The following is a 12,273-nucleotide window of genomic DNA, read 5'->3' as shown; positions in this document are numbered from 1 at the left end:
GATGCTGCTTGAGGGAAAGGTGCAGTTTGTCTATGATGTGTAGGAATAACAAGCAAAAAGGATTCATTGGGAAGTAATGTCACAACATCAAACATTGCTAAAGCAGATTGAAATGCCTTGGCATTTATGGCGCATAAAATGACAAAAAGATACAGTTGTATGAGGACAGATGGCACTGTACGTGGAATGATTGTTGTAGCCACCTTCTAGAGTACTAAGGCCACCTGGAGAATTGAGTTCATACTTATGGTGTGATTCTAGGGGTATGAGGGGTATTTCACACTTAACAACCTAATCATTACCCCTAGATCCTTTTATTATAAGGACACCTAAAGGGAAAAAAAGGGGAATACGTGAAGAGGAACACACATATAGCAGAAAAATCATATTTTTATTTTTCTTTTCCTTTTCTTCTTCCTTGGGTTTTCCTCTATTGATAAAGCTTCAAGGAGTGACGAGTTAGGTGCCGAAAGGAGCTAGCGAGCTAAGGTGGTTCGTGGTGGCCGAGGAGACATCCGATGGCGCGTCGAAGGCTTTTTCTCACTTCCCTTTTTGCTACTATTTTTCGATTTCTTTATGGGTTGTAGGAACGAATATTTTCATGACTTTGTGTTTGGATATTTCGAACCCCACCATGAACTAACTTATTTGTTGGGGGTTGGTTTAATGGATGTTTAGACTTTATTTTGATGATATATTTGAGTTTATTTTTGTTCTTTATTTGTTTTGCTTATAAATGCTTCACCATCTTGGCTTGTAAGAGGCATGGAAATGTCCATTTCTTAGATGAAGTTTAGGTATTCGGGAGAAACCTAAGCTAGAAATACTTGTAAGTATTCGAGAGAACCGCAAGTTAAGATCCTCATAAGCAATGGGTTATAGTATTTCCAAGGGGCTTTGAACCGACCTAGGGATATTACAACCTAATCCCTTAGATCTCGGGAGAGACTAGGATAGGATTTCAACGACTGAAAAGGGTGTCTTTATCAATAGGGCAGGCTGGCCAACATCGTTGAGTGAGAGCAGATGCCTTGGCATCCTATTCTGTTAGGTTTCTTTGAGAACATTTTAGGAAAGCCCTGTCGAGCAAGTAAAGACTAGATAACTTAGATATACCTGATAAATAAGTTTAACATCCTTAGATCAATCTCTGTCATTCATTCTATTGGAAGTTTGTCATGTGAGGATTATTTTCTTTTCATTTTATATACTGTTATTTACCATATTTCATTGCCTCGACATTATATCATTTTCAACACTAAACATCTTATCTTGCCATTACATTTCCATCTGCTGCACCATCAGACCATTCATCTACATCTACCTTCATACACATTTTCATTTACCATGACATTTGTATATATAAAGACTAACTATACATAGATAGATTAGTGCTTAGCTTTGGTTAGACTTTCGTAATTTCACCCAATCCCTGTGGAGACGATACTCACTCATCATTGTATTACTTGAGCGATTATGTATACTTGCACATTATTTGCGTATATTTTATAGTACTCACAACACGCAACAAGTTTTTGGCGCAGTTGCTAGGGGAATTAACAGCTTGAAGTTATTTAGTTTCGCCAGAGCATTTTTATTTTTTATTGTATTTTTATTTGTGTATAGTTTACTTTATATTTTTTTATTTTATTTTTCAGGTTTATTTAGTGTATGCCTAGAAAAAATTCTGAAGAGCCTTTGGAACCGATAGAACCTGAGATTGAAAGACTCTTTAGACAAAGGAGACGAGAACAACGCGCTAGAGGAAACATGTATCAGATTGGAAACTAAGGCATTGGTCAGGATGACGGAAATCAGAATGCCGCGGCATTAGGCAATGCTGAACCTGCTGGCAGGCCGCGCGTTATTCGTGATCACTTAAATCCGATTCTGGATGATCTGAATCCTGGAATTGTGGCACCCAACATTCAAGCTGCACATTTCGAGCTGAAATCAGTCATGTTCAACATGTTGAATTCCATTGGGAAGTTTGAGGGTATGCCAAATGATGATGCCAGGCATCACATTTGTAATTTTCTAGAAGTTTGTGATTCTTTTCGCCAAGAGGGAGTACATGAGGATTTTCTGAAGTTAAAGTTGTTCCCGTATTCATTACGTGACTGAGCAAGGGCTTGGTTGAGTGGTGTACCAGTCGGTTTGATGGAATCGTGGGCTGATCTTTGCAAGAGTTTCTTATTGAGGTACAACCCACCGAACATGAATACGCAACTAAGGAATGATATATCATCTTTTCGCCAGGGCGACGACGAATCCATGTACGAGTTTGCTTCGAAAGTGTTCAAATCATGGTTTTCATGATTAGACTCAAGTAGTCATGTTCTATAATGGAGTCAATACACCCACGAGGATGCTACTTGATGACTCGGCAAATGGGACATTGCTGGATAAATCACCTACGGAGGCGTTTGCTATCTTGGACAGAATTGCTAATAATGATTATCAGTTTCCTTCCTCAAGACTTGGGAGTGAGAGGAGAGCACCTGGAGCATTTGAGTTAGATACCAAAGATTCAGTGTCCGCTCAATTCTCAACTATCACCAATATGCTGAAAAACTTACAATGTTCTACTAAGGTAAATGAAGTGAAAACAACTAGCTTGGCATGTCTGTTATGCCAAGGCAATCATCATGAGAGCGAATGCCTGAGCAATCACGAGTCCATAAACTTTGTAGGCAATTACAATCGAGGCAACAATAATCCTTACTCTAATACTTATAATGCTGGATGGCGTCAGCACCCCAATTTCTCATGGGGAAATTAAGGAGCCCATAATGCTAGTCAACCTACTCGGCAGCAGACTCACAATGAGTCTCAAGGTTACCAGAATGCTATGCTATGGCATAATGTTAACAAAGGAGCTTCAACTTCAGCAAACATGAGTTCCTTGGAAGCTACAATTCAAGAGTTCATATATACTACAAAGATAATGTTGCAAGTCCATTCTACTTCAATTAAGAATCAAGGAGCTTTACTTCATAGTCAAGGCGCCTTACTTTAAAGCCATATCTCATCTTTGAGAGCTTTGGAAGGTCAAGTTGGTCAGATTGCTATGGCATTGCAAGAGCATCAGCAAGAGCGGTTGCCAAGTGATACTGAAGTCACTAAAGGGCCTGGAAAAGAGCATTGCAATATGTTAACTCTTAGGAGTGGAACACAAATCAATCAACAAGTCAAGGCTAGTGCGCCATAACATGATGACTCTACTCCCACTACTGAAAGTGGTGAAGCTGAATTGCATGACGATACCATTACTGAGAAGGACAAGGAGGAGGGTTCTACTGATGATTCAACTAAGGCAAAAGAAATTCCTACTACTGCAGTTAAGGAAGCGAGACCTCCACCACCCTTCCCGCAAAGATTGAAGAAACATAATGATGAAGTTTAGTTCAAGAAGTTTTTGGACATTCTTGATCAGCTCCATATCAATGTATCTCTTTTGGAAGCTATTGAACAGATGTCGATGTATGCCAAATTTCTGAAGAAAATCTGTACCAAGAAGAGGAACGTAGAAACTGTTGCCACGACAACATAATTTTATTCTTCATTGAGTAAGTTACTCCAAAGAAAAATGATCCGGGCAGCTTTATTATTCCTTATTCGATTGAAGCTAATTTCGTTGGAAAGGCGTTGTGTGATCTTGGCTCAAGTATCAACTTAATGCCAAAATCTATATTCTTGAAGCTTGGCATAGGAGATACAATACCCACCTCTGTTATTTTACAACTTGCCGACAGATCTCATGTTAAACTTGAAGGGAGAGTCGAGGATGTCATAGTACGGGTGGATAAGTTTGTGTTTCCAGTTGACTTCTTAATTATGGATTGCGAAGTTGATGCCAAGGCACCGATTATTCTGGGAAGACCTTTCCTAGCCACTGGACGTATATTGATAGACTGTGAAAGAGGTGAACTCACCATGAGAGTGGCCGATTAGTGTGTGATTGTCAATGTGTTTCGAACGCTCAAATATGTTGATGACAATGAAGAATGCCAAGGCATTTCTGAATTGAATTCAGTGATTGAAGAAGAAACTGAACATCTTTGCCATAACAATTTCATTCAGCTAGCAGAAAAGGAATATTTGGTGGATGATGAAAGCTTAGTGGAGTCCGATGACTTTCCAATTTTGGATGAGCAATCTAGCTTACTACAAGCTAGATCAGATATGAATTTTTAACCTCTAAATTTTGATGAATTCATTCCTCCTAAGCCTTCTTTATTGCATGCACCAACTTTAGAGCTTAAGACTTTGCCAGGGCATCTTAAATATGTTTAATTAGGTAGCAATGAGACTTTATCGGTGATTATGTCCGCTAACCTTACTGCTAATCAATAGCAAAGTTTGTTAAGTGTTTTGATACAGTATAAGAAAGCAATTGGTTGGACTATGACCAACTTGAAGGGCATTAGTCCCACGATCTGCATGCACAAGATTCTGCTGGAAGATTGCCACGACAATTCAATTTAACCACAAAGAAGACTCAACCCTGTTATAAAGCAAGTGGTGATAAAAGAAATTCTGAAATGGCTTGATGCTGGAGTGATTTACCCTATCTCCAATAGCTCATGGGTGAGCCCTGTCCAGTGTGTTCCGAAGAAAGGAGGCATGTCTGTGGTTACTAATGAGGATAATGAGCTATTACCCACTCGCACTATTACCAGATGAAGGATATGTATGGACTATAGAAAGTTCAATAAAGCTACGAAGAAGGACCATTTTCCTCTACCTTTCATCGACCAAATGTTGGATTGATTGGCCAGCAAAGCATTCTATTACTTTTTGGATGGGTACTCGGGGTACAATCAAATCGCCATCGCACCAGAGGACCAAGAGAAGACTATATTCACTTGTCCCTATGGCACTTTTGCCTTTAGGAGGATGCCTTTTGGACTCTGTAATGCCCCGACAACGTTTTAGCGCTGTATGGAAGCTATATTTTCAGACATGGTTGAGGATTTTCAGGAGATCTTTATGGGCGACTTTTCTATTTGTGGGGACGATTTTGAACGATACCTCGGTAATTTAGCAAAAGTTCTCAAAAGATGTAAAGAGGCTGAGTTGGTCTTAAATTGGGAAAAATGTCACTTCATAGTGACTGGAGGCATTGTATTAGGCCACAAAATTTCACACAAGGGTATTGGCAGGATAAGGCGAAGATTGAAGTGATGGAAAAGTTGCCACCACCAACTTCGGTCAAGGGGATAAGAAGTTTTCTTGGATATGCTGGATTCTATAGAAGGTTTATCAAAGACTTCTCCAAGATTTCTAAGCCCTTGTGCACATTGCTTCAACAAAACCAACCCTTTGTGTTTGACGAGTTATATCTCAGCGCATTTACTGAGCTGAAAAGACAACTGATCTTGGCACCCATTGTAGTTCATCCCGATTGGACATCATCATTTGAGCTGATTTGTGATGCAAGCGATTATGCCGTAGGAGCTGTTTTGGGGCAACGTCGAGGTAAAATTTTTCATGTTATTTATTACTCTAGCCGCACTTTAAATGAAGCACAATTGAACTACACCACCACTGAGAAAGAATTACTTGCCGTGGTATTTGCTTTTGATAAATTTAGACCTTACCTAATATGCACTAAAGTTATTGTTCACACTGATTATTCGACTATAAAATACTTAGTGAACAAAAAGGATGCCAAGCCTAGATTTATTAGGTGGATCTTACTTTTGCAAGAATTCGACTTAGCGGTGGTAGATAGAAAAGGAATTGAAAATCAAGTTGCTGATCACTTATCTAGGCTAGAGAACAATTCTGAATGCCATGACACTGTAGATATCCAAGAGGAATTTCCTGATGAGAAACTTTTATATGCCGCGGCAATTCCGTGGTACGCTGACCTTGTTAATTTTCTTGTTAGTGGAATTCTGCCTTTTAATTTAGATAGTCAGGCTAAAAAGAAATTCAAGCACGATGCAAGGTACTATTTTTGGGATGAGCCATATTTATTCAAGCATTGTGTCGATCAGCTCATTAGACGATGTGTACCCGAAGAGGAACAACGTGATATTTTGTACCATTGTCATTCGACCCCATGTGGAGGTCATTTTGGTGGAGCAATGACTGCTGTTAAGGTTCTGCAATCAGGCTTTTACTGGCCAACTCTATTTAAAGATGCCCAAGCATTTTACAAAGCTTGTGATCGATGCCAGCATACTGGGAACATCTCCAGACGACATGAAATGCCGCTGTAAAATATTCTAGAGATAGAGCTATTTGATGTATGGGGCATTGATTTCATGGGATCATTCCCATCTTCTAAAGGAAAATTATATATATTGCTTGCTGTGGATTATGTATCAAAATGGGTGGAAGCACTAGCGACATCAAGGAATGACTCTAAGACCGTGCTCAAGTTTCTGCACAAGTACATTTTCACTCGGTTTGGAGTACCCGAGCTATTATAAGTGATGAGGGAACCCATTTTTATAACAAATTGATTGCCAAGACACTGAAGAAATATGGAGTTCGACATAAGATTGCCACGGCATATCATCCGCAGACAAATGGCCAAGCAGAAATTTCCAATCGTGAGATCAAGCAGATTTTGGAGAAAGTGGTGAACCCAAGGCGTAAGGATTGGTCGCCAAAGTTGGATGAAGAACTTTGGGCACACATAACAACATTCAAGACTTCTTTGGGGATGTCACCCTTTAAGCTAGTATATGGGAAAGCTTGTCATCTCCCGGTTGAACTTGAACATAAGGCGTATTGAGCCATCAAGCGATTGAATTTTGATGCTCAACTAGCTGGGGAACAAAGATTACTGGAACTTAATGAAATGGAAGAGTTTAGAGCACAAGCATATGAGAATTCTCGGATCTACAAGGAGAAAACCAAGAAGTGGCATGACCAGAAACTGATGCCACATCATTTTCATGTGGGGCAACAAGTCTTGCTTTACAACTCTAGACTTAAACTCTTTCCTGGGAAGCTCAAATCTCGATGGCCAGGACCATTTGAGGTGAATTATGTCTACCCCCATGGAGTTGTTGACATCAAGAGAATAGACAATGGGACGATCTTCAAGGTCAATGGCCAGCGTCTGAAAGCCTACAATAGAGTTCCACCACCACGCAACAAGAATGTGTTACGTCTGCACGATGCTGAAGCGTGCTAAGAGGAGAACCAAAATTCGATGCCATGGCATAGAATTTGTGTCTGTACATAAATAAAATTTAAAATTTAAGCTTTTGTTTCATTTTATTTTATAATTAATTTTTTATATGATTTGTAGGGACCACAATGCTGCAAAACCATGCAAGAGCGGTTATCCAATTTGAGGAAAGGACAACACATTAATGGGAGAGATATTTCTTTGATTTTATTTCTTTTTAATTTACTTTAATTCTGATATTACTTTTCTCTCTCCATAGTTTTATGCCATCATCATCTTTTCCTTTGACAATTTTTTTCCTTCCCCATACCCGCATAACCCCTCCCCACTAACTAATTTCTCTCTTAACCGTCTTATTACCCCTTTTCCCTCCTAAACTTTTAACTTTTTATTTTCTCTTTCTTCCTTAACTTTTCTATTTCAATTTTTTTAACTTTTACTTTTATCTCTCATATTCTTCATCTTCTTCACTCTTTTCTCCATAGCCGAAACTCTACAAAGCTTTTGAAAGCTATTTCTTTTTCCAATTTTTTTCTTGCTTCACAACTGTTGAAAATGGTGCGCACAAGACCGGATGCACCCGAAGGTTCCAAGTTCCAACAGTTTGAGAACGAGGAGGCTAAGACTCGGTTTAAAAACTTCAAGAACCGCAAACTCTTCTTCGAGTTAGGTTTCATTTTTATCGAGGAGACTGATGGTGGTTTTGGACCCGATGTAATGGATATAGTTACGCCGCTCAAGTGGAAGAAATTCACACGCCATCCGAGTTCAGTGAATGCCTCGTTGGTTAAGGAATTTTACGCAAATATTTCAAAGCCAAACCAACATGCCATTTTCGTGCAAGGTAAGCAGATTCGTTTTATATCCACTACGATTAATCGTTATTTCCACTTGCAGGATGTAGTGGATGGGCATGCCGCGTTCGAAAATGAAGCTGATAGCCACACTTATGATGACATTCTTGAGGATTTATGCTTTGCAAACATTGAGTGGAATGGGCGTCAAACAAGTAGATACTCGGTCAACAGAGAGCGTCTTCAGCCTCATGCTAAATTATGGAATCACTTCCTTAAGCACAAACTCATGCCCACTTCTCACAATATAACGGTATCACTTTCACGCTTACTGCTTTTACATTCGATAATGGTGTCCCGTCCTATTGATGTTGGGCATATTATTGTTCAGCAAGTTCATGACTGCTTAACTAAAAAGGCAAGTGCTTTAGTGTTTCCTAACTTAATTACTTCCTTGTGTCATAAGAAAAAGGTTGAGGAAAATGCTTTTGATGAAATTTTACCTGGATTATCGGGCATTAATAGGGTTAGACTTTCACTGCTATTGGGAATTGAAAATCCCAAGTCTAAAGACTCTGCTCATGAGAAACCTGCAGGTACTACACAATTTGATGCCGAGGCAAGATTGCTTGCTCTCGAGGAAGAAATGATGCAAATTCAGACTCACCTGCATGCTTTGCACGGTGACATCCGTATTTTCTTTGGATATGTGAAGCATAGAGATGTTGTGGTGGAATCAATGTTTCAAGAAATTATTCCCCACGGTCAATGGAATTTCCCTGGCTTCCCAGATGAAATTTTGCTGGCATTCAATACCGAGGCATCTTCAGAGCCCGAACAAGGTGAAGACGATCCTCCAGTTGATGACCCAACACTTTATCCGCGCTGATCTAACTCCCCTGAATATCCGCCCACTGTCTTTGTAGAAGAAACACCTAGTCCTGTCCCTGCACCCAATCCTTCGCCTGCACCCCATAGTGGTCGATGAACCAAGACCACGTTTGAACGTAAGAAGATTGCACATCACTACTCTTCTTCTTTCGAGTCCATCCCAGCACCTCTTTGAAAACGCACTAGGCGAGGAGCTGCTAGCACCTCTAAGGCCACACCACCACGCAATCATTGAGGTACCTCTCTTGCATTCATTTTCATTTAGTTGCATTTCATTACATGGCATTTAGTTTATATTTAGTTTAGTTCTCTTTAAGCATTGAGGACAATGCTTCCCTTAAGTTTGGGGGAGGTAGTGTTCTTGCTAGGACATATTCATGATAGCATTAACATAGTATTATTCCATGGCATCAGTAAATGGTAGGACAGTTAGATAGAATGTTTTGAGGATACCCGATGATGATGATTTTGTTAGGCTAGAATCTGAATGTAAATGACTGTTGAGAATGATAGAACTCACTCTAGGGCTTGATGCTTTGTGAAATTTTTTTTACACGATTTGTATGTTCTCTATACTTATTAAATTTGGAAAATTTTTATAAAGGAACTCTAGTTAGTTTTGACATTGAATATATGGTATTGTGCTTAAAAGAAAAATAAAAAAACAACTCCCTTATAAATAAAACTGTGAATAAATGCTTTGGCATAGCTGTAGAGGGACACTCCTATTTGCCGAGGCATTGCCTGGAATTCTCTTTAATAAATTGCAGCCTTGTGCATATGAGTCAATGAAAGAAGTCACGGAATGACTCAACTTAACTAGCTTGAGGGTGGAAGGTATTCTCTATTTCACCTAGAGTGTGGGAGAGTAGGTGTGATGAGCTGACTCCCTTCGTAACATCAAATTTAAAATTAAAAAAAATCAGAAAAGGAAAAGGGAGTAAAGAAAATGTGCTTAATGAATAAGTAAATGCCTTGATAAAAACTAGGGAACTTGATTAGAAATTGTCTAAGTTTGCTAAGTATAGATTGGATGCAATCATGCACACACACGACCACAAAGGATCTTGACCTAGGGAAAAGTACTTGAATTCTTAATAAGTCTAGCATGTTGAAGCCTATTTTGCTGAGGGTTGAAATCCAATTTTGTCCTATTGTCTTATTGTCAAACATTGCCATGACATTATGCTTGTGTAACTGCTATCCATTGCTTGAGGACAAGCAATAACTTAAGTTTGGGGGTGTGTTAACTTCCTAAAAAGGTTACTTTTAAGGCCTTTTTTTACTTAAGTTATTGTTTGTTTAAAAGTTCATTTTAGGCAGTTTAAGATCATGTAGTTGCATATAGTTGCATTTGTGGTGGTAGTGCTATTTTATTTCTTAATGATGCTGCTTGAGGGAAAGGTGCAGTTTGTCTATAATGTGCAGGAATAGCAAGCAAAAAGGATTCGTTGGGAAGTAATGCTGCAACATCACATGTTGCTGAAGCAGATTGAAATGTATTGGCATTTCTGGCGCAGAAAACGACAAAAAAATACAATTGTATGAGGACAGCTGGCACTGCACGTGGAATGATTGTTGTAGCCACCTTCTAAAGGACTAAGGCCACCTGGAGAATTAAGTTCATGCTTATGGTGTGATTTTAGGGGTATGAGGGGTATTTCGCACCTAACAACCTAATCATTACCCCTAGATCCTTTTATTATAAGGACACCTAAAGGGAAAAAAAAGGGAACACGTGAAGAGGCACACGCATAGAGCAGAAAAAATCAAATTTTTATTTTCCTTTTCCTTTTCTTCTTCCTTGGGTTTTCCTCCATTGATAAAGCTTCAAGGAGTGGCAAGCTAGGTGCCGAAAGGAGCTAGCGAGCTAAGGTGGTTCGTGGTGGCCGAGGAGACCTCCGGTGGCTTGTCGAAGGCTTTTTCTCACTTCCTTTTTTGCTACTATTTTTCAATTTATTTGTGGGTTGTAAGAACGAATATTTTCATGACTTTGTGTTTGGATATTTTGAACCTCACCATGAACTAACTTATTTGGCTGTGGTTGGTTTAATGGATGTTTAGACTTTATTTTGATGATATATTTGAGTTTATTTTGGTTCTTTATTTGCTTTACTTATGAATGCTTCACCATCTTGGTTTGTAAGAGGCATGGAAATGTCCATTTCTTAGATGAAGTTTAGGTATTCGGGAGAAACCTAAGCTAGAAATACTTGTAAGTATTCGAGAGAACCGCAAGTTAAGATTCTCATAAGCAATGGGTTATAGTATTTCCTAGGGGCTTTGAATCGGCCTAGGGATATTACAACCTAATCCCTTAGATCTCGGGAGAGACTAGGATATGATTTCAACGACTAAAAAGGGTGTCTTTATCAATAGGGTAGGCTAGCCAACATCGTTGAGTGAGAGCAGATGCCTTGGCATCCTATTCTGTTAGGTTCCTTTGAGAACATTTTAGGAAAGCTCTGTCGAGCAAGTAAAGACTAGATAACTTAGATATACCTGATAAATAAGTTTAACATCCTTAGATCAATCCCTATCATTCATTCCATTAGAAGTTTGTCACATGAGTATTATTTTCTTTTCATTATATATATTGTTATTTACCATCTTTCATTGCCTCGACATTACATCATTTTCAACACTAAACATCATATTTTGCCATTATATTTCCATCTGCTGCACCATCAAACCATTCATCTACATCCACCTTCATACACATTTTCATTTACCGTGACATTTGTATATATAAAGACTAACTATACATAGATAGATTAGTGCTTAGCTTTGGTTAGACTTTCGTAATTTCACCCAATCCATGTGGAGACGATACTCACTCATCATTGTATTACTTGAGCGATTGTGTATACTTGCACATTATTTGCGTATATTTTATAGTACTCACAACACGCAACAGTACAATGGGTAAAAAAGGTTTATCAGGTTATTCAATGAATTAATCTGATTGAGTAAAGGTAGCCAGAAAAGGATTCAACAACAGCAGTGAGTTATAGAGTAAAACACTCTGAGCGTGTAGTATCAGATAGCCAAAATGTAATTTCCTTAACTTTGTTATTCTTGAAGGTTTTGTTCTTAAAGTTCAATTTTGTTAGTACACTAAGAAAATCATAAACTGCTTTCGCGAGTCCCAAACAACGTGTCAAGTTGCGAGGTTTCCTCTTCGAGGATCAGATCGGATAAGAACTTCAGTGTTTGACCAAGGGGTAAGTTGCTTTCAGTATAAGCAAAATTTTGAGGATAATTTCTTTTAAGGAGGGGAGAGTTGTAATAATCCAAATTCTAGGCTAGTAATTTTTGGTCTACTCGATAAGTAAGTAGACCCCATATAAATTATAATTCAGGTTGTTGGGCTTAATTGGGTTGGACTTTAGCCTAATTAGTAATAAAAAGGGGATTTTTACAAAGTAGGAATAT

This window comes from Hibiscus syriacus, unplaced genomic scaffold (assembly GCF_006381635.1).
Source record: "Hibiscus syriacus cultivar Baekdansim isolate YM2019G1 unplaced genomic scaffold, ASM638163v2 tig00110429_pilon, whole genome shotgun sequence".
Lineage (NCBI taxonomy): Eukaryota > Viridiplantae > Streptophyta > Magnoliopsida > Malvales > Malvaceae > Hibiscus > Hibiscus syriacus.
This window is presented reverse-complemented; position numbering follows the sequence as displayed.